Source organism: Equus asinus, chromosome 23, assembly GCF_041296235.1.
Source record: "Equus asinus isolate D_3611 breed Donkey chromosome 23, EquAss-T2T_v2, whole genome shotgun sequence".
Classification (NCBI taxonomy): Eukaryota; Metazoa; Chordata; class Mammalia; order Perissodactyla; family Equidae; genus Equus; species Equus asinus.
Genome location: NC_091812.1, coordinates 15118774 through 15146173, shown reverse-complemented (window position 1 = coordinate 15146173; position 27400 = coordinate 15118774). Strand labels below are relative to the sequence as shown.

The 27400-nt window shown below is 38.3% G+C and overlaps 1 protein-coding gene across 7 annotated transcripts in view; it reads right to left on the bottom strand.

Moving 5' to 3' along the window:
* Positions 1 to 27400, bottom strand: part of FANCC (FA complementation group C) — a 253228-nt gene that overhangs the window by 194021 nt on the left and 31807 nt on the right. For 3 of the 7 annotated variants that reach the window (XR_011497288.1, XM_044756963.2, XM_070495592.1), the window contains one exon: positions 1055 to 1138. The exons of 3 other annotated variants lie outside the window; for them this stretch is intronic. The gene's annotated coding sequence lies outside the window, so the exon portion shown is untranslated. The remainder of the gene's footprint in view (positions 1 to 1054; positions 1139 to 27400) is intronic. One more of the 7 variants, XM_070495591.1, reaches the window with a different exon arrangement.

Genomic DNA, 27400 nt, shown 5'->3' with positions numbered 1-27400 from the left:
TTTTTGGTTGTCACAACTGGGGAAGTGTACCACTGGCATCCAGTGGGTAGAGGCCAGGGATGCTGCCAAACATCCTACAATGCACAGGAGAGTCCCTCACAACCAAAAATTATCTGACCCAAAATATCAGTCCCTGACTCACACCAGAACACTCTCTCTCTCACAGGAACTATTGGAAAAAGACTCTCTCCTTGCCAGATGTGAAGAAGGAAATAAGAGCTCTCCAGCTGCTGCTGGAAACCATCTCACAAACACAAGGAAGCCAGCCTTAGGATGAAGTGTGGAAGGCAAACAGATTTCAGGTGATGACTTCTTGCCATAAGCGCTCTTAAAAAGATATACCACTTTTTGGACAATGACTCATTTGTCCCCCTCATTAAATGACCTCTTCACCACACAGCACACTAAGTAAATCACTAAAATATTTCAACATTAAGATTTCAGATAAAGAACAGACTCATCAATTTACTCAACACTGCAGTTTCTTGTCAAGAATATAATATGGAACAAAAGATTTTAAAAATGGTTCAAACATCAATCTGATCTCAGGAGGCTGAATGGTGGCCCCCAAAATATACACTCTTGTCCTAATCCTCAGAATGTGCGATGACTGCCTTTACAAGTGAATTCACATTCATCTTACATGGCAAAGGGTCTCGAGAGGCGGTATCTATCCTAAATTATCAGGGTAGGCCACAAATGCAATCAGGTGCATCCTTATGAGAGGGAAAAGGAGTTCAAAGACAGATACACAGAGGAGGCAATGTGAAGACAGGGAGAGAATGGAGTGATGTGGCCACAAGCCCAGGAACGCCAAGCTGGCAGCCACCAGAAGCCAGAAGAGGAAAGGACCAGATCCTCCTCTAGAGACCCCAGAGGGAACTCAGCCCTGCCAGATTCTGGACTTGGGGCTGAAGTCCACTGCAGGAGAATAAATTTCTGTTCTAAGCCACTAAGTTCACAGCAATTTGTTATAACAGCCTCAGGAAAATAAATACAGCATCCTTCAAGGAGGTATACAAATTGCAGGCTATAAGAAGGGAAGCAAACTTACATCTTGCTATCTGGTTTTTTGTTGGACCCAAAGACTCCTCTTCTACAGAGACGCCAAAGGTTTCCACATCAGGAGTTTCTTCTACTGGCAAAGTCCCAAAGGAAAAAATGATCATTAATTAAGCACGTCTGATATTGAATGCATGGACTAGCTTCCTCTGTTTTTTTTGTTTCTCCTGGCTTGCACAGGGCTTTTATGGTGTAGTTCAGAACCTGGTCACGACTGTACAGGATCTTTCAACCCAAGGATTCATCATCATCTAATTAACTCAGTATCTCAAGGTCTCTATTCTCAGGGAAGACACTCTAATTGGCTCAGTCCAGCCAATGGAGTCTCTAGATTGGTTTCTAATGGGTCAGCTACTCAGCCCACAAAGATTGGTGGTTGACAGGTACTAAAATCTGGGCAGATTCTTCAAAAAGGGGTGCAGCAAAGAGAAAATGACTGGTGTGTGCATTAAGGTACTCAAGAGTTATGTAGTTCTTTTAGTTAAGAATATCCAGGAAGATGATGTCATTTATGTATTTAAGATCTATGGAAGGGAAGACCATAATCTCTAAACAGAGGGCAGGAACCATTTTTAAATTTTCTTATAACTATATGGGTCTAGAGTAAAACCCTACTACTTAGAGCTGTATTATCATATTTTATTGTTTGTCCAGCAGTATCTCCAATTAGCAGACCATCAAGGAAACCTCAGGAAATAAAAGAACATCTTCTATATTACACAATATGATCACTGACCTGCCATTATTTGAGTAAAGAAATAAAGGAAAGACATCAGCAGTTCTTACAGAAGTAGAAATTCTCTGAACTATATTATGGTCAAAAGTACAGTTCAACAGTTCAGCACAGGACTGGAATTCTAACAGAACTGGTTCAAGTAATTTTTAAAAATAAAAAGGTTGACAGAGGTTGAGAGGAGGAGGAGGATGAATAGGCAGATCATAGAGGATTTTTAGGGCAGTCAAACCACTCTGTAGTCATACATATTACAGTAAGATATTATAATGGTAGCCCTACGTCATGACACCGTTCTCCCGAGCCACAAAACGTAAACACCACAGGGAAACCCCAAGGTAAACAATGAACTTTGGATGATTATGTGTCAGTGTAGGTTCATCCATTGCAACAAATGTACTCCTCTGGTACAGGATATTGACAGTGGGGTAGGTTATACAGGTATGGGAGAAGGGGATACACAGGAACGGTGTACTTTCTACTCAATTACGCTATGAACCTAAAACTGCTCTACAAAAGAAGTCTATTTAAAAAGGCCAAGGTGACAGGAGCAATTCTAGACTAACAAAACTCTACTCTAGACACCGTGAGCATAAGGATCAGAAACAGCAGGAGCAGAGTAAGAATGGCAAGAACGGACCTCAACTACATCTGGCAGCAGCCGCAGCCCTCACACCCTATATAATAAAATTAATCAGTTCCCTGAGTTAAATTTCATAAATTCAGACAGCCAAACGCTTGGTTTCTCCAGAGAGAGAGGATAATTTCTGTTGGTTGTACTATGGGGTATTATCTGCTTCCAAGTCTAGTAGGTGAACTCCTCAACCAGCAGGAAATTAAATACAAAAGCTTTTATTGGGTCTCCCCCTAATGTCACCCCCAAGATAATATACATTTCCAATGTCAACTAGGAATTTCACAGGGGAGATTCTGTCACTTCTAAGATAGAAGTTTTTTTTGTTGCTGGGTTTGTTTGTTCTTGAAGAAGTTTTCATCCCAACTTACAGCACAGGAAATTGTATTAGTACCATACGCCTCCAGCATTAATTCCACGGGCCGACTTTTCTTAAGCCTTTCCTCTATCAGATGCTCCTATTCCCGTCACAGGGAGCCTGGTCTTTCTCATACCCTCCCTTGCCTCATCTTCAAAACCACTCATTTAGGGGCAAGGTAATCTCAAGGAACAGCTGGATTACGTATGTATGTACCCAGCCTAAGTCTTAATAAAGAGCTACTGCTCATTCCTTGTCATATCCCAAGAATCGTGTTTGGTTTGGCAATTCTCAAAAGGTTTAGCCACATCCATTGGGGTGGGATCTCAAAAAAAAAAAAAAAATCAAAGAAAAAGTATGAGTTCTTTTGCCTACTAACTGGGTAAAGATCCTGAAAAATTTCCACCACCTTAAAAAGCATAACTGTAACCTTTGGTTAATTAAAGTTAAGTTTAGAGAATAAACTAGTCCACATGTAATTACTTTTCTCTACATTTTCTTCTTCCATACAGTACAGATTTCCTCCTTTAAACATTTGAGAAGAAAGATCCTATCAAAGTACAAAATGTTTACATGATGTTTCCTGGGTTTTACCCTTCATTTTCATTGGAAAAAGAAATTTACCAAGCCATACTTTTATTCATCTAAAAAACATTTCCCAAGCACTCATTCTGAGAGATTTTTATAGGAACTCCACAAAGGGTTCAGGAGTCAAGGGAGGTTTCTAACTATATGCTATAACCTCTCTTAGGGCATCTCAGTGCCCCACAACTTGTTAAAGACTCTGGGAAGTCTGGCAATCACATGGTCATTCAAAGAACATTCACTAAGTGCCACTGCGTGCCAGGAAGTGTGCCAGAGATTGCTGATAAAATGTCAGGCCCAGGCACAGCTCCTTGCCTCAAGGAGCCTTAGTCTAGAGTGTTTTTTAAACTGCAAGTTGTGAAGTCAATTAAGTAGATAGCAACCAAGCATTCTTTTTTAATGAAGTAAGATAGAATGGAAAATATTACAATACATCATATATAGAAGAGTAGGTGCCGTTTGGTGAAACTTTTGTAAAAAATAATATATATGTGTGTTCTAAATAGGATATAAAGTCTATTTCTTATTGTGGAACATAGTCAAAAAGTTTTAGAAACTGTGCTCTAGCAGAAGAAATATTGTTACACAAGAAAGGATAATAAAATATAAATAGTGATATAAAAGAGTAAGAAAATACTATGATAACATCAAAGAGCGCTCCCAAAACTTTTCTGAGGCTAAACACTTTATGACTTCACACTTGTTAACAATCTACGGAAGAGAGGACCGACTTCCAGCACGACAGTGTGAGGAGCTCTGCTGATCTACTCCCGAGCGAAACTGGTGAGAATGATTAAAACAACAACTATTTAAAGCCTCTGGAAATGGTCCCAAAGGCAAACAGCAAATGAAATATATCTATCCAAGAAAATCTATAAAAATTTGGTAAGAAAGGAGAAAGTGTGTGGTCTTTGAACCAAGAACACTCCCTACCTCCCTCTTGTCAGCTCAGCAAGACTGCACTCCACATTGCTACAGCCAGAACAGTTCCCTCCCCCTCCAGCTACCAGCCAGAGGCCTTTCTTCTCAGGAGGAGCAGGACTTCAGCTTTTCTCATCTTGCCTCCAGCTGCTGAGGCTAAGTCCCAGAGGAGGATGGCTGAGAGGGGAGGGCTCCCTTCTTCCACCCAGCCCCAACTTGTGGGAATGGCAGCTCTAACTGGATGTGGCACACTGAGAATAATGGGGCCCTGAACACTCCTACCCCAATAGTTTCACATTAGGAGAGGCAAGCTGAGAAGACCTCAGGCTGCTGCACCCCCACCAAGTCTTCATCTCCTAGAGCAAGAATGTCATTCAGAGAGAAGCTTGTCACTGTCACCACCCCAGCTCTGGAGCCCTGGCTCAGAGATTTTGCCTGAAGGAAAAAGCAGGCCACAAAACACAGCTTCTAATTTCTTTCCAAAGGAACTGATTTCATTTGCAACAGTCTGGAGAAGTTCAAGCCTAAATGTGCTTTCAAAAACAGTGGAGAATGTGGTAAAAGGCAATTGAGAGGAGATTCAAGATACAAACTAAACTGTAAGCCAGCTAGTTTCCAGAGATAACTGAGAATAAGTCAGGAGAAGCCCTCTTGGGGTTAGAACAAATATCAAACACTGTCCTCAGAAAATATTCCTTCAAAGCAGCCACAACTTGATTGGATTAGTTTGTAGAGCAATTTATGGTACAGAACATTGTTAAAAACAATAGAGCAATTACCCAGCAGTCAGTGGAGCTCAACATCTGCATGTGGTCAGAGAAAGAGTTGAAGAGAGCCCTAAGTACCACCATCATCCCAGGGTGACCATGGACGTACCTGAAGCTGCTGAAGAGCAACATCAGAGGCTTAACGCTGTGGGAAGGGAAGAGACTACACACCTACTAAAGAAACAAACAAGCAGACAGCACCAGCAGCCCTGGAAGGAAGGAGGGGAGGATAACCAGTGTCCAAGGTTGCTACAATTTATGATCCAAAATGTCCAGTTTCTGGGGCAGGCCCTGGGCCAAGTGGTTAAGTTTGCATGCTCCACTTGGGCAGCCCAGGGTTCACTGGTTTGGATCCTGGGTGCAAACCTACACGTTGCTCATCAAGCCATGCTGCAGAGGCATCCCACATAGAACTGGAATGATTTACAACTAGGATATACAACTATGTACTGTGTGTTGGGGAGAAAAAAAAAGAGATTGGAAACAGATGCTAGCTCAGGGCCAATCTTACTCACCAAAAAAAAAAAGAAAGTCTTCCTCAAAAATAAATGGAAAAGTAAAATAAAATGTACAGTTTCCAATAAAAAAATTATGAGGCATGCAAACAAACAGGTGAGTATGACCCACACACCAGAAAAAAGCAGAAATCAGAAAGTGCTGGTGAGAGCACTCAGATGTTGGATTTATCAGAAAAAGGTTTCAAAGTAACTATTAATAACATGTTCTCAGAACTAAAGAAATCATGATTAAAGAAGTAAAAAAAAAGATGATGACAATGTTGCATCAAATAGAGAATATCAATAAACAGATAGACATTATTGAAAATGGACAAAATTGAAATTCTGGAGTTGAAAAGCACAATAATGAGGAGAAAAAACCCCTGACTAGAGTGGCTCAATAATAGATTTGAACTGACAGAAGAAAGAATAGGAAAACTTGAAGATGGATAGATAGAGATCAAGACAAATAACAGAGAGAAAAAAGAATGAAGAAAAATGAAGAGAGCCTCAGAGAAATGTGGGACATCATTAAATGCACCAACATACTTACAATGAGAATACCAGAAGGAGAGGATAGGAAAAAAGAAGCAGAAAAACATTCAAAGAAATAATGGTTAAACTTTCTCAAATTTATTGAAAAAAAACCAAGAAGATCAACAAACTCCAAGTAGGATAAATACAAAGGGATCCACAAGTAAACACATCATAATAAAAATGCTGAAAGTCAAGGACAAGAAGAAAATTTGGAAAGTCGTAAGAGGAAAACAATCCATTACTTACAGGGGAGCCCCCAAAAGATTAACAGCTGACTTCTCAGCAGAAACAACAAAGTCCAGAGGAGAGCAGGATAACATACTCAAAGTGCTCAAAGAAAAAAGTGTCCACCAAGAATCTCATATCCAGCAAAGCTAACTTTCAAAAGTGAAGATGAAATACAGACTTTCCCAGATCAACAAAAACTGAAAAAGCATTTTTTCCTTAGAGGACCCACCTTACAAAAAAATACTAAAGTAAGTTCTTCAGACTGAAAACTAACTGTAGAAGGTAATTCAAATCCACACAGTAAAACAAACAACACCAGTAAAGGCAACTATAAATGCATATTTTTCTTTCTTGATACAAAAAAATCAATTGTATAAAACTCTGTATATAACGTGTTGTTGGGCCTATAACAACAGAAATATAAGAGATGTATGATACATTTGCCAATACCAGTGCAAATGAGGTGTGTGGGAGCAAAGCTATACGCTAAGAAAATAACTACATATGGTAAAGTAGTGTCTATAACAACATTTTTCGTTTTTCTAACATTAAAAGATGCAATATGTACAACACAAAAATGAGGGAAGACGGGAACAGAGCAATATGTTTATATAGGATTAATGTTTCTACATACGACTGGAATTAAGCTAGTGTAAACCTGAAGCTGATTCAGTTAAGCTGCATATGGTAAGCCCTAGAACAATCCCTAAACAAAATACTCAACAAGTATAGTAAAAACATCATGAAAGAAATTAAAATGCTACAGCAGAAAATATTCACTTAATGCAAAAGAACTCAATGAAGGAGAATGGAGAAACAAAAGACAAGAGACATATAGAAAACAAAATTAAAATGGCAGACATAAATTCAATTACATCAAAAACATCATTGAGGGGCCGGCTCCACGGCCGAGTGGTTAAGTTCGCGCACTCTGCTGCGGTGGCCCAGGGTTCGGATCCTGGGCGCGGACATGGCACCGCTCGTCAGGCCACGTTGAGGTGGCGTCCCACATCCCACAACTAGAAGGACCTGCAACTAAGATATACAACTATGTATGGGGGGATTTGGGGAGATAAAGCAGGAGAAAAGAAAAAAAGAAGATTGGCAATGGTTGTTAGCTCAGGTGCTGATCTAAAAAAAAAAAAAACGAAAAAAGTATCATTGAGGGGACGGCCCTGTGGCCAAGTGGTTGGGTTCAGTGCTCTGCTTCAGCAGCCCGGGGTTCGTTGGTTCAGTTCCTGGGTGCAGACCTGCACAATCACTCGTCAGGCCATGCTGAGGCAGCATCCCACACAGAAGAACTAGAATGACCTACAACTAGAATATACAACTACGTACTGGGGCTTTGGGGAGGGAAAAAAAAGAGGAAGATGGGCAACAGATGTTAGCTCAGGGTCAATCTCCCTCATCAAAACCAAAAAACCACCGAATGTGAGTGGAATAAACAATCCAACCAAAAAGCAGAGATTATCAGACTGTATTAAAAAAAAAAACATAATCTATATGCAGGCTACAGGAGACTTGAGATTCAAAGAAATAAACAAATTGGAAGTAAATGGATGGAAAAAGATACATCATGAAAACATGCAAAAACAAGAAAAGTAGCATGACCACACTGAAAACAGACTTTAAAACAAAAAATGTTACTAGAGATAAAGAGGGACGTTTTATACGAAGAGGATATAACAATTATAAACATATGTGCACCTAACAGAGCACCAAAATACATGAAGCAAAACTGACAGAAATGAAGGGAGAAACAGACCACACTTTGAATGGATAGAATAACTAGACAGAAGATCAACAAGGAAACAGAAGACAAACAACACTATAAACCAACTAGACCTAACAAATATCTACAGACGTCTCCTCTCAATTACAGAATAGACATTCTTCTCAAGGTCACATGGGATATAGGATAGGATATTTAAAAAAAACCTTAACATATTTAAATGGATAGGTAATATAAAGAATGTTCTCTGACCACAGAGGAATAAAATCAGAAATCAGTAGCAGGAAAAATTCTGGGAAATTCACTAACATGGAAATTAAACAATGTACTGCTAAATAACAAATGGATCAAAAAAATCAGCAGGAAATTAATGCTTTGAGATGAATGAAAATGAAGCCACAACATACCAAAATTTATGGGATACAGCTAAAGCAGAGCTTAGAGGGAAATTATAGCAATAATGCCTATATTAAAAAAGATGAAAGATCAAATCAATAACTTAATCTTCCAGCTTAACACACTAAAAACAAATCAAATTAAACCTAAAGCAAGCAGAAATAAGAAAATAATAAAACTAGAGAAGAAATTAATGAAATAGAGAATAGAAAACAACAGAGAAAAATCAACAAATCCAAAAGTTAGTTTTTTGAAAATACCAACAAAATTGACAGATTTTTAGCCCGATGGACCAAGAATAAGAAGAGAGAAGACTCAAATTGTTAGAATCAGAAACAAAGGAGGGGGCATTAGTTTGAAACTCATAAAAATAAAAAAAGAATTCAAAAGAAATACTACAAATAACACACCAGCAAATTAGATAACTTAGATGAAATGGACAAATTTCTAGAAAGATACAAACTACCAAAACTGACTCATAAGAAACAGACAAACTGAAAAGACCTATAACAAGAAACAAAATTATTGACCAGAAAACTACCCACTAAGAAAAGCTCAGGCCCAGATGGCTTTACCACTGAACTCTACTGAAAATTTAAAGAAGAATTAACACTAATTCTTCATAAATTCTTTCAAAAAAAAAAAGAGGAGGGAACATTTTTCAACTCATTTTATGAGGCCAGTATTACTCTGATATCAAAACAAGAAAAAAAATCACACACAAAAAAAACTACAGACCATTAACCTTTTATGAATATGGACATAAAAATCCTCACCAAAATACCAGCAAACCGAATCCAGTAACAGATGAAAAAAAATTAGACACCATGACCAAACAGATTTATCCCAGAAATTCAAGATTGGTTTAACATCTGAAAATCAATTAATACATTATAGCAATAGAATAAAAAACAAAAGTCACACGATTATCTCAATAGATGCAGAAAAACCATGTAATGAAATCCAACACCCTTTCATAATAAAAACATTTAACAAACTAAGAATAAAAGGAACTTCCTCAACCTGATAAAAGACATCTGCAAGAAAACCACAGCTGACATCATACTTAATGGTAAAAGCCTGGATGGTTCCCTCTAAGATCAGGAACCACACCATTTCTATTCAACATTGTACTGGAGGTTCTACCTAGGGCAAATGGGCAAGAAAAAGAAATAAATAAAAGGTATTCAGATGGAAATAAAGATACAAAACTATCTCTACTCCTAGATGATATGATCGCATATGTAGAAAATCATAAGGAATCCACAAAAGAAAAACTAACAGAACCAATAAATGAGTTGACAAGGTTGCAGGATATAAGCTTTATATACAAAAGTCAATGAACAATCCAAAAGTGAAATACAAAAAAGCAATTCCATTGACAATAGCATCAAAAAGAATAAAAACTTAGGGATAATTTTAACAAAATAAGTGCAAGGTTTATACTCTGAAAACTGCAAAGCATCACTGAAAGAACTTAAAGAAGATCTAAATAATTGGGAAACATCCCATGTTTATGGATCAGAAGACTTAACATTGTTAAGATGGCAATACTCTACAAACTTATCTACTGATTCAATGCAACCCCTACCAGAATCCCAGCCAACTTCTTCGTAAAATTTGACAAGCTGATTCTAAAATTCATATGGAATTTCAAAGTATCTAGAGTAGATAAAACTATTTTAAAAAACTAGAAGAGAGTGGAGAATTCACACATCTTGATTTCAAAACTTGCTACAAAGCAAGAGTAATCAAGGCAGGATGGTAGTGACACATGGACAGACACATAGATCAACTGAACAGAACTGAGAGTGCAAAAATAAACCCATACATCTACAGTCAACTGATTTTCAACAAGGATGCCAAGATTGTCCAAAAGCAAAAAGAACAGTCTTCTCAACAAATGGGGCTGGGACAACGGGATAGCCACATGCAAAAGAACAAAGTTGGATCCTTACCTCACACCATTCACAAAAACTAACTCAAAATGGATCAAAGGCCAAAATGTAGAGCTAAAATTATACAAAACTTAGAATAAAACACAGAGGTAAATTTTCATGACCTTGAATTTGGTGATGGTTTCTTAAATGACATCAAAAGCAGAAGCAACAAAAGAAAAAATAAATTGGACTTCATAAAAATTAAAAACTTTTGTGCTTCAAAGGACATCATGGAGAAAGTAAAAACAATCTGCAGAGTGGGAGAAAATATTTGCAAATCATTTGTCTGATAAGGAACTTGTACTGAGAATATATAAAGAACAGCTCAATAATAAAAAGATAAGTAACCCAATTTAAAAATGTGCAAAGGATGTGTATAGACATTTCCCTAAAAAAGATATACAGATGGTCAATAAGCACATGAAAAGATACTACACATCATTAGTCATCAGGGAAATGCAAACCCAAAACACAATAAGATACCCCTTCACAACCGCCAGTCATGGTTAGAATCAAACAGTCAGATAATAACAAGTATTGGTGAGGATGTGGACAAATCAGAACTGTTATTCACTGCTGATAGGAACATGAAATGATGCAGTTGCTTTGGAAAGCACTCTGGCAGTTCCTCAAAAGGTTAAACATTAAGCTATCACATGACCAAGCAATTACACTCCTAGGTACATACCCAACAGAACTGAAAACACACATTCATATAAAAACATGTACGCAAATGTTCACAGCATTATTTATAATAGTCAAAAGTGGAGACAACTCAAATGTTCATCAACTGATAAACAGATAAATGAAATATGGCATATCCACACAATGGTATATTATTCAGCAATAACATGGAATGAAGTACCGATACATTCTACAACATGGATGAATCCTACAAACATTATGCTAAGTGAAAGGAGCCAGTCATAAAAGATGACATATTACATGATTCCACCCATATGAAATGTTCAGAATAGAAAAATCTATAAAAACAGAAAGTAGCCTGGTGGTTGCCTAGGGCTGGCCTAGGGAGAAGGTGACTGCTAATGGGTATGGGGTTTCTTTCTGGGGTGATAAAAATGTTCTAAAACTAGGTTGTGGTGATGGCTGCCCAACTCTGTGAATGAACTCAACTACAACGAATGTAAGTTTTAAGTGGAGGAATTTACAGTATGTGAATTATATCTCAATAAAGCCATAAAAAAACACTATGGAAAAGTATTATGCAGAATACCAATTTAAGAAACAATGCCCTGAAGAATTAACTTTACCTCGCATGGCTTAAGAGTTTACAGTGGAGTCACAGGAAGACGAGGGCTTTTGCTTTACTCTAATGACCCTCCTAAAGAAGGAACCATTTCTGGTCCACTTTGGGGTTAGAATCAAAGAATTTTAGGCAACGTCTAAAGCAATCCCAAATTGTCCAAGAGTTATAAATCTGTGAGAAGAAAGATTAGGTATTCCAGTACCAACTCAGGGACCCATTCAAGACTGAATATAGGGACTTGGTTAATTCCCTCAGCTAAAACTCCAGGCCTACCCTAGAATAGGTTAAATCATAATTTTCCCCAATTCTCACAGAATCCTCAAGATCACCTTATTTTTGACTGAAACAAGTAAGAACCAAGAACTAATCCTCAATATTACTTTCTTAAAGTTAAAAGTCAGATGGAAAAACCTGCAACCCTGGGCTGGACCAAAACTCCATTATTTTCTGAATTGTGTTTGTTTTTATAGTATTAACTTCTTTTTAACACTTCTAACCTCCTCCATGAAAATTTAAGGTGGTTAACATTTCCCCATCCAATTAAACAATATAAAATATAACCTAAGATGAATGGATGAAAAAGTAGGACAAAGGAAGATGTTCTAACCCCCAGAACCTGTGACTATGTCACCTTACAGTACAAAAGAGACTCGGCAGATGGGACGAAGTTAAGGATCTTTAGATGGGACATTAGTTTGTATCATCCAGGTGGCCCCAATGTAATACAAGTCCTTATAAGGGCAGAGAGAGGCAAGAGAGTAGGAAAAGACGTGACAATGAAAGCAGAGGTGGGAGTGACGTGAGGGCAAGAGCCAAGGGGTGAAGAAGATTCTAGAAGCTGGAAAAGGCAAGGAAACAGTCTCCCCTAGAGCCTCCAGGAGTCAGCCTGCCAACACCCTGATTTTAGCCCAGCGAAAATGATTTCAGACTTGTGTCCTCCAACTGTAAGCCAAGAAAGTTGTGTTGTTTTATACCACTAAGTTTGTGGTAATCGATTACAGAAGCAATGGGAAACAAATACAGTTAGTACACAAAATGCATCCTGATGGCCAGTGGTTGGCACCAACTGACTATATTTTTTCAGGATCAACTCAAAACTGGCAAACAAATCCTGACTCAATCTGACCAAAAGCTAAAGACAAATTACTCATAAAGGAGAAGTACATGTGCTGCTGGTACTCTTTCCGAGGGGGAATCTCTAAGAAGCAGCTCTTTATAAAAGACGCTTTGCCTACTCAGGTAATGGAAAATCCACCTATGTATGCAGACCTTCCAGTTTAAAAATGTTCCAATAGTAAATGGTTTCTCTCCAGACTGCTTTATGTTATTCAGTAAATATCTATCACTCATTCTCACATTTTTTCTCTTTGGCAACAAATCTTTTCATTTACTATTTCACTTTCTCAAAGATATCAAAATATTTTTCCTCAATATAGGAGGAACCCTAATTTTTTTCTCTTTTTACTTCCTCCTTTGCTCCTTGGCTCAAAATCTCTAGTTTCCTTCACTGCGTATATAGGAGGGAGAGAAGAGAAGGAGTCTTAAAACTCAAAGAAATGATAATCACTACTACATCAAACTGGACACAGGTTCACAAACCTAGGTTATCACTAATTAAAAACATCAGTTCTCTAACAAAGTGTCACCATCAGTCAACAGCCAGATATGTGGTATACCAATAGCAAACGAAAAACAGGAAATCTGTGAGCAATTCCTATGTATAAAGAACATAATTTAATTTTTAATATTCTGAAAGATGATTTTACCAATATTTTTTAAACAGAGTCCAAAATTATTCCAAAGAGCTCAAATAATCAAGTAATCATTTTCAAAACATCAGTTTAGAATGGAAAAACTAAACAGATTTACCTTTTATTAAAAAAAGGAAATGAGATAAAACTGATTTCAATTTGTATGCATTACCCAATCTCGACGGTGGCCTGTACAAATAATTAGATCACAAAATCATAGTTTTTGAACTGGAAGAAACTTCAGGGATTGTCTAAACTCAAATCTCACAGTTCACAGATGAGGAAACCAATCCCTAAATCAGTCACTGACCCAACTAACCCTAGGATGACATGAGACCCTCAAGAGCCACATGTCACAGAGCAGCAAACAAAACACAGGAAAGAGAGGGAGGAGACCTTGACCCAGCTTCGCCAATGCCATGCTATCAGTCTTTAGCCTAAACCACTGGCCTTCAAATTGAGGTACCCCTAGCACTGGGGATATACAGAGACTTTTCTAAGGAGTACACTGGCACAATTAGTTTCAAGATCAATTCGTAGATTTTCAACTTTCACATGTACTCGGTCTTAGTCCGTTCTGGCAGCTGTAACAAAATTCCACAAACTAGGTAGCTTATAAATAACAAAAATTTATTTCCCACAGTTCTGGAGGCTGGGAAGTCCAAGATCAAGGTGTGGCTGACTCAGTTGTCTGGTGAGGACCTGCTTCCTCGTTCATCGACAGCCATACTTTTGTTACGTCCTCACACTTTGGAAGGGGCTGGGGGGCTCTTTGGGGCCTCTTTTAAAAGAGCACTAATCCCATTCATGAGGGTTTTACCCTCACGAACTAATCCTCTCCCAAAGGCCCTGCCTACAAATACCATCACACTGGGGATTAGGTTCCAACCTATGAATTTGGGAGGGACACAAACACTCAGTCTGTGGCATCATCCTCTTTCCTAAAAATTCTCTGAGAATAACTGAGGTCTAAGTTCTTCCCTCTCTTTTCTTCCCTCTCCTGTCATAATCTTTTTTCTCTCACTTTGTAGAAGGAAGCTGCAATGTTGTGATGCATAAGAAAAAATATACATTTTGGCTCAGAGCTCTCAAAACCCTTGGAATTTCCTAAGTGATAAGAACAGTGGGAGCATCTTTTATTACATTTAGTCTCTTGTCCTCAGTTACTGAAATTGCTTCAGAGCAATAAAGGGGAAATGAGTGTCTCCTGTTCATAAAAAGTCCCTTTCAACCACACCGAAGTTTATGGAACTTTTGGAAAGCCCCTGTGGATAAAGGCTGGTTGCCAGGGGAAGCAACCATGATTAACGGCTTGGAATTGTCAGTCTCATACCACCCTCACCAGCTCCAAGGAGGGGAGAGGGGCTGGAGGCCGAAGTGATCACCAATGTCCAATGATTGAATCAATCATGCCTATGTAATGAAGCCTCCATAAAAATCCTTGAACTACGGGTTTTGGAGAGCTTCCAGATTGATGAAAAAGAATCATCCACATGCCGGAAGGGTGCTGCCTCCCAAGCTCCACAGGAACAGAAGCTCCTGGGCTCAGGACCCTTCCAGATGTTACCCTATGTATCTCTTCATCTGGCTGTTCATTCGTATCCTTTAATATCCTTTCTAATAAACCAGTAATCTAGTAAGTAAACTGTCTTCCTGAGTTCTGTGAGCCACTCTAGCAACTTAATCAAACCCAAGGACGGGGTCATGGGAACCCCTGATTTACAGCTGGTACATCAGAAGCATGGGTGACAACCTGGACTTGGGATTGTCTCTCAAGGGAGCAGGGGACAGTCTCGTGGGACCGAGCCCTTAAGCTGTGAGATCTGATACTATCTCCAGGTGGACAGCGTCAGGATTGAGTGATATCATGGAACCTCAGCTGCTGTCTGAGAAGTACTTGATGTGGGGAAACTCCTCACATTTGGTGATCGGAAGTGTCAGAAATGAAGTAGTCTGTGAGTAGGGTATTAGGAGTAGAGGAGACACACAGGACGTATGTTCTCCCCTTACAGAAACCGTTCCTGACGCTTACTCCCCCTGACTCTTACTGTGGTACATAACAGTCCTAAGATTGTAAAAACCAGGCCTTCAAACAAAGGGACCATTGAAAAGGTGAGTACTGATACATTTCTGAAGGCACCGAAAATATCACCACTACCCCATCCATCTCCTTAAGAGCTGTAGTTCAAGTAAAATTTTACTTTTATGTTTATCAGATTATTTTCAAAATTTATAATATGTTTACATTATTTCAATCAATGGTATACTAGGAATAATTAAAAAGATAATTCAGAAAAATTTCAAAATACATAATCTTAAATTATATGCATTTTCATCGCAGAATCTTTTGAAGCTCTATTACCTGTATTCTTGTATTCACTGTATTCTAACCAGTCAGAAGCAGTTTCTCCATCTTTTGAACCAACTGTCCTGAATGTCAATGTCCCCACACGTGGCTCATTTCCAAACGACACTGCATCCTTCCCTGATTCCTTGAGGTCTCTAGGACCCCTCTGTTTTCCCATCCATGCTCTACTCCCATCCCTTCCCAGCTCATTTAAGACTTTTCTCCAACCATTGCTCTCCCTGTCCTTCGCGTCCTTTTCTCTTGGCATATTAAAATACACTTTTTTCCCCATCTTGACAAAGAATAAAAGTAAAACCCTCCGCCTTGATCATGTCATCCCACTTCCTTGTTTTCCTTCACAGTCAAGCCTCCTGAAAGAACAGGCTCCGTTCACTCATCACCGTCTCCATTTTCTCAGTAATTGTTTGCTCCTCAGTTTCCAGAAATGACTTGTGCTCCCACCATCATGTTGAAGCTTTTGGAGCAAAGGTCAAAAGCAACTCTGTGTTACCAAATCTCCTGGGAGGAGTCCAACATTAATTGTTCAGGCCTACCTTGTTTGCCTTCTCTACAGCATCGAACACTCTTTGCCATGCTGCCCTAAACATGCTCTCCTCCCTTGGTCTCACGGACATCACTCTTCCTTTCTCCAACAGCTGCTTCTGAGTCAGCCCCTCTAAGAGCTCTTTTTCCTCTGGCCATTCATGCAATGCCCACATTTCTCAAGAATGATTCTCTGTCCTCGCAGCAGATTTTCAAATGTGTAAAACACTCTCCCCCCACCACACAGCCATATACCACAAAAGCCTCACCCCCTGCCATTTTAAAAACCTAGGCTGAGGCTGGCTCCACGGCCTAGTGGTTAAGTTTGGCATGCTCTGCTTCAGCAGCCAGGGTTCACAGGTTTGGATCCCAGGCATGGACCTATACCACTCATCAGCCATGCTGTGGTGATGATTCACATATAAAGCAGAAGAAGACTGGTGCAGATGTTAGCTCAGGGCTAATCTTCCTCTGCAAAAAAAACAAAACACAAAAAACCTAGGCTGACATTCTCACCATGTCCTTGCCCTGGTAGATTGGTCTTGACCATTATCAAGGAAAAAGCTCTAATTCTAAGTCCAAAGAGATAATGCAAGATGCCTCAGCAAAAGATGAAGAACAGAGAGGTATTTACTTCTCTGGATCCCTCTATTCTTTACATGTTACTTATGATCCTAACTCCATATTCTCTCCCAGGTCTGCTAGTGATACCAAACAATGTTACTAATGGCCTGAACTCAGGCCAGTAGCTGACCACCACTCACAACTGCCTTACGGAAAAATGGAGGAGCAATTGTGCCACATCTGAACTGATCAACTACTATCTGACCAAGGGCCACTTTAAGTGATAGACTTCCAAACAGGCAAAAACTATACAAACAACCATTCCAAAAATTGGGTTAGAATCATCAGTTTAATCTCTCTAATGCCCCACCTCAGTGGTTCAGATGAGAGATGGTGCGGAGACCTGATACGGCACGCTGGGTAATAAATATCCAAAGATGATACACCAAGTTTTTATTTATTCACCACCTCTCAACCATGAGAAGAAGAGGAAGGTGAGATCAAACCAGCATTCAACAATGAATCACTCCCACCATCCATCATTACCATTATTAATCACGTCACTGGTAGTAAGCTGGGCTACCAAAGCCTCCTTCTTGAGGCCTAGACTTGGCAGCAAAACAGACTATTGGAAGAGAGATGAGCACCAGAAGGAGAAATCTCCTGAGCCTAATGAAGGAGAGAGGCAAATCTCAAAAGTAACCCTGGGGGCCGGGCTGGTGGCATGGTGGTTGGGTTCGCACACACTGCTTCAGTGGCCTGGGGTTCATGGGTTTGGATCCTGGGCACAGACCCACACACCGCTCATCAAGCCACACTGAGGCGGCATCCCACATGCAAAATGGAGAAAGACTGGCACAGATGTTAGCTCAGGGTCGATCTTCCTCACAAAAAAAAAGGAACCATGTAGCCCAGTCTTTGATGTTTTATTAAATGTGCATACCCTGAGAGAGGACACACCATATTTTTAAACATTAATAAGAATATCTTAGGAAGGACTTGCTGACAGTGAACACACGTGGTAGTGGAGAAAGGCAGAGAGACCAAGGTGCCTGTGATAGTTGAAATGAGAAGGTGTCAAAGACAAATTCCGCCCGCAGCCAGCCTGGGTAATTCCAAAATATTTAGCCTGCCATTTCTGGAATATTCAGTTATAAAGAAAGGAGTACAGGACCAATAAGGCATGGGCTACACCATTCATTTTAGAGCATTAACCAGATTGCTTGATCATTCTGTGACTGCTACTTTGATTCGGAACTCACTCTTCAAAGTTTTGTTTTAAACACTGTCTTTCTAGGAGACCATTTTGTTTATTTGAAATGTGAGCTTACCTAAATTTGTATAAACACAAGAGTATGCTTTACTCACTGTGTTCCACCATAATATTAGGTACAGACAAATAACTCATTTTATATGAGTTAAGAATTTAATGAAGGGCAATTGCTTCACTATTTTGAGCTGCCACTAGGCACAAGGTCAAACCTTTCCCAAAAAATGTGAACGGCTATTTATGAGTCACTCGTGCTTCTCTCTTTTCATCTAATAAACGTCAGGATAACAGAGTAATGAAGGAGGCCGACTGGAGGCAGACTGCCAAGGTTTGAATCCCCGCTCTGCAACACACTTCCCTGTGACCTTGGGAAGTTATTTAACCTCTGTCTCTCAGTTTCTGCATCTATAAAATGGGAAAAACCTAGCAGAGTTACTGTTAATAATAAAATGTATCAAGATACAGAAAGCACTTGCACCTGTACCTGGCACATGGTAAGCACTCAAAAAATGTTAGCTATGATCATTAGTTATTGCGTTTCTAATAAAAAGAAGCTGATGGCTTTCTCCAAGATTTCTCCACTAGGTAGAAACAATTTCTCTTGGCAAACCTAAACGTCTGTCAGCAAAACTGCTCACGAAAGCAAGGGAGTCAACAGTGAGAACAAGCATCAGTGCCCTGGACAGGCTGTGCACCACACAAACCGGAAAGCCCAAAAGTTGTTTACTTTACTATACCACAAATATTACAGTCAGAGGTTTCAAGATTTTTCTATGCCAGTTGCTGCTACATTCAAAATATGGTAATATAAGATGGTTTGGTCAGCTGTCAAGTCATGGGTTACATAAACAATACTTTACAACAAAAATGCCTATAAAAGTGGTATGGTTCTTATTGGCTATATAAAATTATATTTGAGGCCTTTTATTTTTCTAGCTGCAAATACTAGGGAGAAGAGTCTCCTTGAGAGCGAGGACCAAATTTAAATAAACTGTAAATTTCTCAACATAACTTGGAAACTTCAGTTCAGCCTCTTTTTATGTGCAAGACCAAACATGGTACAGTTTATAATTTGAAATCCAAACACATTACTAGCAAACTAGGTTCCAATCCTAGTTCTACCACTATTAGCTGTGTGGCCCAAAATATTTCCTCTCTCTCTAAAAGAAACGAATAACGATATTAATCTCATAGAACCAAAAAGAAGATTAAAAGAGATAAAAGTTAACAACAAACAGTAGTTCTGAGTGTTAATAAATAACACACAAAAATATCATTTACTCGAGCTCTAAGACTCCTACACACACGCGCGCGTGCACACACACACACACTAATTAAAAGAAAAGAGACTCTGAGCCAACGAGTAAGGGGAAAAAAGCATAAAAGGAAAATAATTTAAAATTCTATATAGGAGAAAAAAGGTTTTGATACCTGGGAGAAAGTATAGTTAAATAAAATGCTATGTTGCCAAAGCAAAGAAGTGTGAGGAAGGACTCACAAACATTTACTAAATAACATACAGGAATCTGGAGAGAAACTCTCTATTTCTCAGTCACTATCAAAGACGAAGGCTATATGTAATGAGGTGCTCCAGGGAGGACGGAACTATGGTGGAATAACTCATCCAACCAGAGTAGGCTCTCAGATGCTATAATTTAAAATTACTATAATATTATAATTAAGTAAACTAATATTTAGAATAACAAACAAAATAGAATGTCATAAATTTTATGGAGTTTTACACTTACCAATAACATACTTTATATATTCTTTCTGTAAATCATAAATAAAAAAATAATAATGCCATGTAAAAGATGTGAATAGATAATCCACACATCAAACAACACATATTTACTCTTTCATTCATCAAAGATTTACTGACTGCTGACCAAACGAAGAAGTATTCAACAATACTGGTAATGAAAAAAAGCAGAGTGAAACAAAAGAATATCACTTTTTGCCTACAAAATTAGCAAATAAAAAAATAATTCCCAATGAAGGCAAAGAATACAGTTAAATAGCCACTCATATGCAGGTTCGTGGGAGGGTAACCAAGAAAGTTGATCAAAAGCTTTCAAATTATTTATGCCCTTTCACCCATTAGTCCTATTCTAGGAATTCAGCCGAAAGAAATAGCCAGAGATGTACACAATGACTGATATAAAAGGATGTTGTTCACTGCAAATTTACAGTAGTAAAAACTGCTCACAATCTAAATCTCTAACAACAAGCAATTAATTAAATAATTCATAATTCAGCCATATGAAGGAAAACAGTGAGCCACTAGTCCCATTTTAGAAGAATGTAATTTAGTGGCATGGAAAAATGTTTGTGTTAGATTGCTACATTTAAGATTATAAAACACTATGTGCAATATGATATCAATTTTCTTTTATATACACAAATATATACACATACAACCAAAAACTGGAAAGCTAAAAACCACAATGTTAACACTAGTTATGTCTGTGTGACACTGTTTTTTATTTTCTTAATTATTTTCCAAATTTCCTTTGATAATCACGTATTATTTTTATAACCAGTACAGTGGTCTTTGTGGTTTACACCCCAAACACCCCATCCCACCTAAGTCAATCAGGCTAACCCCACTGTTGCTGTCAGTGGCTTCACCCTGGCCAAGGAGATACAGGAGACATCTTGAATGAAAGGCTTCCTGGAAAGGTTTCTTTGCTCCTGAGAAGAAAGTGGGAGAGGTGTTGCTTTCCTTTGAACATGTCACATCCAGATGTGATTCACTTATTTATCATTTAATACACCTTTACCTGAACACCTACTGTGCAGTTCTCGAGCCATGTCTAAACGTGGAGATTCTGTTTGCTATTACTTCTAGGAGTCCTAAAATAACCTTAGCAGTTAAATACAAAAGTCTTAATTGTCATCCATCTTCCACTTTGTTCACAGGTAAGAGAATTTGTTGGATAAATGGTGGTATTGTACAAGAAAACAAAACAAATTACCACCACAAAAAACCCTGACCAACCACATAGGTTAAACAAAACAACGAAAACAAAAAAGACAAGGCAGCCTCTCATCATCATCGTCCTATACACATGCTGGACCGTGGTATAAAAGACAAGAGGACTATGAATGTCTGGAAGGAAGACCATGAGTTCTGCTTCTCTCATGCCAACTTTAAGGCTGTGAACAAAATACATGAATCCCTCATTTCAATGCACCTAAGAATATACCAAACCTAATGGAAACTGCTAAAGTCCCAGAGGAATTTTAAGTGCCTAAACTTGCTCTACACATTCAAGATGGAAATCTTTCTCAAAAGCAATTACACAACTCTCTGTCTTTTCAAAAAAGCTTCCTAAAATCTGGATGACTTGGGGTCTGGCCACCATCAAGAATTACTGTGCAGCTTTGTAACATAACAATGCCCTTATGAACCACTGGGCTGTGTATAGTTCTTTGCCCCTACACTAAATGGCGCTAGGTGGCTAGACGGGTTTTTTTTCCTTTTTTGTGAGGAAGATTGTCCCTGAGCTAACATCTGTGCCAATCTTCTTCTACTTTGTATGTGAGACACTGCCAGAGCATGGCTTGATGAGCGGTGTGTAGGTCTGTGCCAGGGATCTGAACCCATGAACCTGGGGCTGGTGAGGCAGTGTGCAAACTTACCACTATGCCACATGGCTGGCCCCTGTGGTTATATGTTTATGTGACATTTATTGGCTCATGTTTTAATCTGGGAAAAGGCTAAGAAAATAGAAATTATCCATAGTTACTGATATTTTTCAAAAATTAATTTTTCAGGGGGCTGGCCTGGGAGCGTAGTGGTTAAGTTCAAGTGCTCTGCTTTGGCGGCCTGGGGTTCACAGGTTTGGATCCCGGGCACAGACCCAGCACCGCTCCTCAAGCCACACTGTGATGGCAACCCATATAAAATAGAGGAAGACTGGCACAGATGTTAACTCAGCGACAATCTTCCTCCAGCAAAAAGAGGAAGACTGGCAACAGATGTTAGCTCAGGGCCAATCTTCCTCATACACAAAAACAAAACAAAATAAAAAACCAAAATCAATTTTTCAAAGGTAACATGGACATATCAGAAATCACCTTAAACACTAAACAATTAATTCCTGATTCATTTCTATAAAGATACATCAAATATTATTAGGGGAAGGTTATTAGAGGAAGCAAACAGCTTCCTCCTCAAGAGGTTTTCTCAATCTATTGAAATAAAAATGATGAAGATGATGATACTAATTATTATTATTATAGCAGCTAACACTTATATAGTGCTTATTCTATGCCAAGGACAATTATAAGCACTTTAGATATACCTCAATTAATCACCTCAACCCCATTTTCTAGATGAGGAAATTGAGGCAAAGAGAGGTTAAATATCTTACCCAAGGTCACACATCATGTGAAATAGAGCCATTCACTGAGAAACACAGCACATGTTCATCCACATCACAATGATTGATGACATGTCACAAAAGGAAATGAAGGTTGAATATAAAGGGTAATTTTGTTTATTTTTATCCATATCAAAAGTAAAATTTTTCAGGTTCATTTCTCAACCTGAAATCTTTGGCTTCTTTTCTTAAAGAGGATCTGTCCTTTTATTCTGAGCATTGCATTCCTCACTTACATCCACATGGCTCAACTCCTCTCTCCAGTCTCTCTAAGAGCCCCCTCCCACCCCACAGCATCAGGGTCAACAGTCTCGGTCTGAGTCTCAGGGGGTCCTTCCACGGTCAGAGGCACACTCTCTGTCTGATGTTTCTATTTACACGTCCCAAGTTTACCCAGCTAAACTTCTGTGGGGAAATCACAGACAACGTCTCCCTCTGCCAAAGGGTAAAGGGAGCAAAATGTTTTCCACACAGTTAAAAGAATTCCATTTGTCAAATCAATCTGATGATGCCGGATGAATTGAACACATTCATCTGACCACCTTACCACCTACTATTTAAGATGAAATTGCAAAACTTCCAAAATGGAAACCATTCAAATAGCCTTCAGTGAGTTAAACTAGAAATCTTCCTTTTTGGTTGACAACAAAAAGACAGGCAGTTCTAGACAAGAGCTGCATATCTGTGATACACTGGTTTTTTGTTGTTTTTTTTTTTTTAAGATTGTCCCTAAGCTAACATCTATTGCCAATCTTTTCTTTTTTTCCTTCTTCTTCTCCCCAAAGCCCCCCAGTACACAGTTGTATATTCTAGTTGTAGGTCCTTCTAGTTGTGCACAGTATGCTTTCTTTTAACCTGAAAAAAAATTTATTTCTATTCCCCTTGTTGTATAAAAATTCAAGATAGATATTCAAGAGAAGGGATTTGGTATACATTTATTTTTCCATTACTATATAGTAGTAAAATCAGTTTTCCAGCTGATAAGATTCCCCCATTCTCCCAAGTTCAATTCATAATTTCTCTGAAGAGCTCTGAAATTTTATTTCTCAGCTGCACAGATTCATGTTCCCAGTTCCTAATAATCCATGGAATAGAACAGGGATATCTGACAGAAAAGTAAAATGTTTGGCATTAATATTAATGAACAGAATAAAAAATATTTCTTTTTATCTAAAAACATTCTTGCTTTCATTGTCCAAGTTTATCATATCTTTTTTATATAAGATGGTCTGTCTTTACTAAGACCATATATAGGAGAAAATTCAACTTGCTACAGCTAGTGTAATAACTATTTGTTCCAGCAGATCTTAATAATTATAAATAAGGTATCAATGTATTTTATTTATCTGCCCCATGTTCTTGAAAACCACTGGGCCATTTCAAGGCCGTGACTTAATCTTAGCAGGCACCATTCCATTGGCAAGTTGTACTCTCACACAGGTATCTCTGGTTCTACGTTCTCCATAAATTTCCTCCTATGTGTTCTCACAATAAGCAATAGTTTCAGCACTCAGCACGCAGATTCAACGTGTTTAACTTTGGCCCTGAGACCTTGCACTGCGAGGCTCTTGCTATGACACATATTTCTGACACTTTCCCACCTTGACTGCAATATTTGAATCCAGTGCTCCTATTCGATTAGTCCTATAGCACCTCACTCTCTTTCTTAATTTCAATCACAATTCTCTTTCTTCACTGTTTTCTCAGAGCTGTTACATGGGGTTCAGCTTTTCTTTTTTTAATTTTCTGAACCTTCCAAATACCTGGTGAGGTAAATGCTCAGAAGCACGTATAATTCTTACATGTAGCATTACCTATCTGTCTCCTGCCAAGGAAGTAAATATAAATTGACAGGGATGGTTTTCATACAGTCACTGAATGTTTGCATATTCATTAGCTGGAATAGGAACCTAAAAACTACACAACTGAACTGTGAAGAAATACACATGAGTATACTACAGAGAGAACACACCATAAAAATGTAGCTGTCTTGCACACTTGTATTTCACAGGGGAATAATAACTACACGTGTTAATATTTATAGTTAAAGCTTACGATCACGCTAAAATTCATAAATCATTTGCCACAAAAATTCCAATATTCATAAACTCTCTACTGTTGTTTCAAATCTAAAGAAATTTCTTTATTTTAACCTTAACTGCAGCACACACGTTTCAGAATGCAGGTTGGACACACCTGAAGTTTAGGCCTTCTGAGGGACGGTTCCCAGACAACTGGTCTTCACGTCCATCCCATCTTGCAGTGAAGTCTGAAGACTGTTTGGGGATTGCTATGCATCAGTTACTTCTAACTACTGAGTAGATATATTCACGTCACTAAGTTCAAGGACCACAACATTCAAGCATGGGGAAATAAATGACCCCAAAATGTATAAAACCTCATGAGAACAGCTAAGGGGACTTCTCACGCATGGTAGATCCACCATTTGGGAAACTGTGGAGCACATAAGAAGCCTATACTTCTGTCTGGGAACACATATGCTTTATCTTGATCCACAGATTTCCCAATCTTTTGCCATTAAGGAAAGTGAACATCTTAAATTGTATCTTTTTGTCACCCAAATGCACATTAATCCACAGATCTGAGAAGCCTGATTAATCCCAAGATGGATAAATATCTTATTTTGGGTTCTCAGAAGCAGACCTTGAGAAAAGGATTTGAATAGAAGTAGTTTATGTGGAAGGTAAACACTGTTGGGGAAGTGGAGAAGTGACACAGGGAAGAGAAGAGAGCTGTAAAGGGAGTTATGAAGCCAGCTACCAGAGAGGATAACTGGAGCTCCGTCCAAGGGGAAACTCTGGGAAATTGTATAAAACACACTCCTCAGAAACAAAATAGATAGTAAAACTGCAGAAAACTAAAGGCAAAGGAAAAATCCTAAAAGCAGGCAGAGATTTTGAAAAAAGACAAATTACTTTCACTGGAACATTTATGCTAAGAACAGGAGCTGACTTCTAATAGTAGACAATGGAAACACAGTCTCAATTTTCTGAATGAAACTGCTGACCCCAAATTCTACACCCAGCAAAAACATTTTTTAAGGATGAAGATGCAATAAAAAAGATTGTCAGGCAGACTAAAAAAGTAGGAGAACTCACTAGCAAAGAAAATTCTGAGGAGTGTTCTTCAGGTAGAAGGAAAATTATGGCAAGAGAAAGGTGGAGGTAGCAGTGGTAACAAAGAAAAAAACAATTGTGTATGTAAATGTAGAAAACTCATGAGGGCAACAGCATGTGAGACGGAAGGAGCTCAACTGGTCTGAAATCTTCACATTGCCCAAGAGAAGAAGAAAAGCAGTTTTGGACTGTTATAAATTAAATATTTATGTGCAATTTCTAGGGTAACTATTAAAAGAAAAGACATTCAGTATGTCATTTTCAAACTAACAGAAATAAACTATGGAATGATTTTTTAAAATTATCAACCAAAAAGAATTCAAGAAAAGAGAGAAAATGGAATGCAGAACAGTAGGAGCTCAAAGAAGGAAGGAAACAAAAGGCAGACTGAAATAGACTCAGTGATCTAGTCAAACTACAAGATAATCAAATTGGATTTTTAAAATCCAAACATGTAGTGTTTATCAGAGTGATAACTAAAACTTAAGGATAAAGAAAGGCTGAATATGGATAGAAACATTAACAAAAAGATAGCCGGTGTAGCTATTCCTATTAAACAAAACAGGCTTTATAGCAAAATTCATTAGTAGAGAAAGAGGTTCACTTCATAATGATAAAATTCAATCCGCCAAGATGCTATAATAATTTTAAATTTGTATATACCAAATAACATAGTATCAAATTACACACAGCAAAAACTGACGTAACTCCAAGAAGAAATGGACTAGTTCCACAATCAAAACAAATGAGATGTAATTAAAGCATTTACAACCGTAAACATTTATATTTTTAAAGAAGTTTCAAAACTAATGTACCCTAACCTTATACCACATACAAAATTAACTCAAAATGGATCAAAGACCTTGATCCAAGGGCTAAAACTATAACTCTTAGAAGAAAACCTGAGGGAAAAGCTTCATGACATTGGATTTGGCAGTGATTTCTTGGATATGACATTAGAAGTACAGGTAACAAAAGAAAAAATAAAGAAATTGGACATCACAAAAATTTAAAACTTTTGTGCATCAAAGGACACAACACATAGAATGAGAGAAAAATATTTGGAAATTATATATCTGATAAGTTAATATCCAGAATGTATAAAGAACTCCTATGACTCAACAGCAAAAGCAAACAATCCAATTACAAAATGGGCAAAGAACATGAATAGACATTACCCCAACAAGATATACAAATGGCCAATAAGCATATGAACAGACACTGAACAATCATCAGGGAAATGAAAATCAAAACCACAATGAGACACCACTTAACACTCATTATGATGGCCATCATCAAAGCAAACAAAACAGAAAATAACAAGTGCTGGTGAAGTTGTAGAGAAACTGGAACCCTTGGGCATTGTTGGTTGAAATGTAAATGTTCCTCAAACTATTAAACACAGAATTACCATCTGATCCAACAATTCTGCCTCTGGGTATACATCCAAAAGAACTGAAAGCAGGGACTGGAATGTGTACACTCATGGTCACAGCAGCGTCACTCACAATAGCCAAAACGTGTGAATAACCTAAATGTCCATCAAGGGATGAAGGAACACACAAAGCGTGGTATATACATACAATGGAATATTATTCAGCTGTTAACAAGAATGAAATTCTGACACATGCTACAACATGGATGAATCTTGAAGACATCATGCTAAGTGAAATAAGCCAGACACAAAAGGACAAATAAGTATGATTCCAATTATATGAGGTCCTTAGAATAGTCAAATTCAAG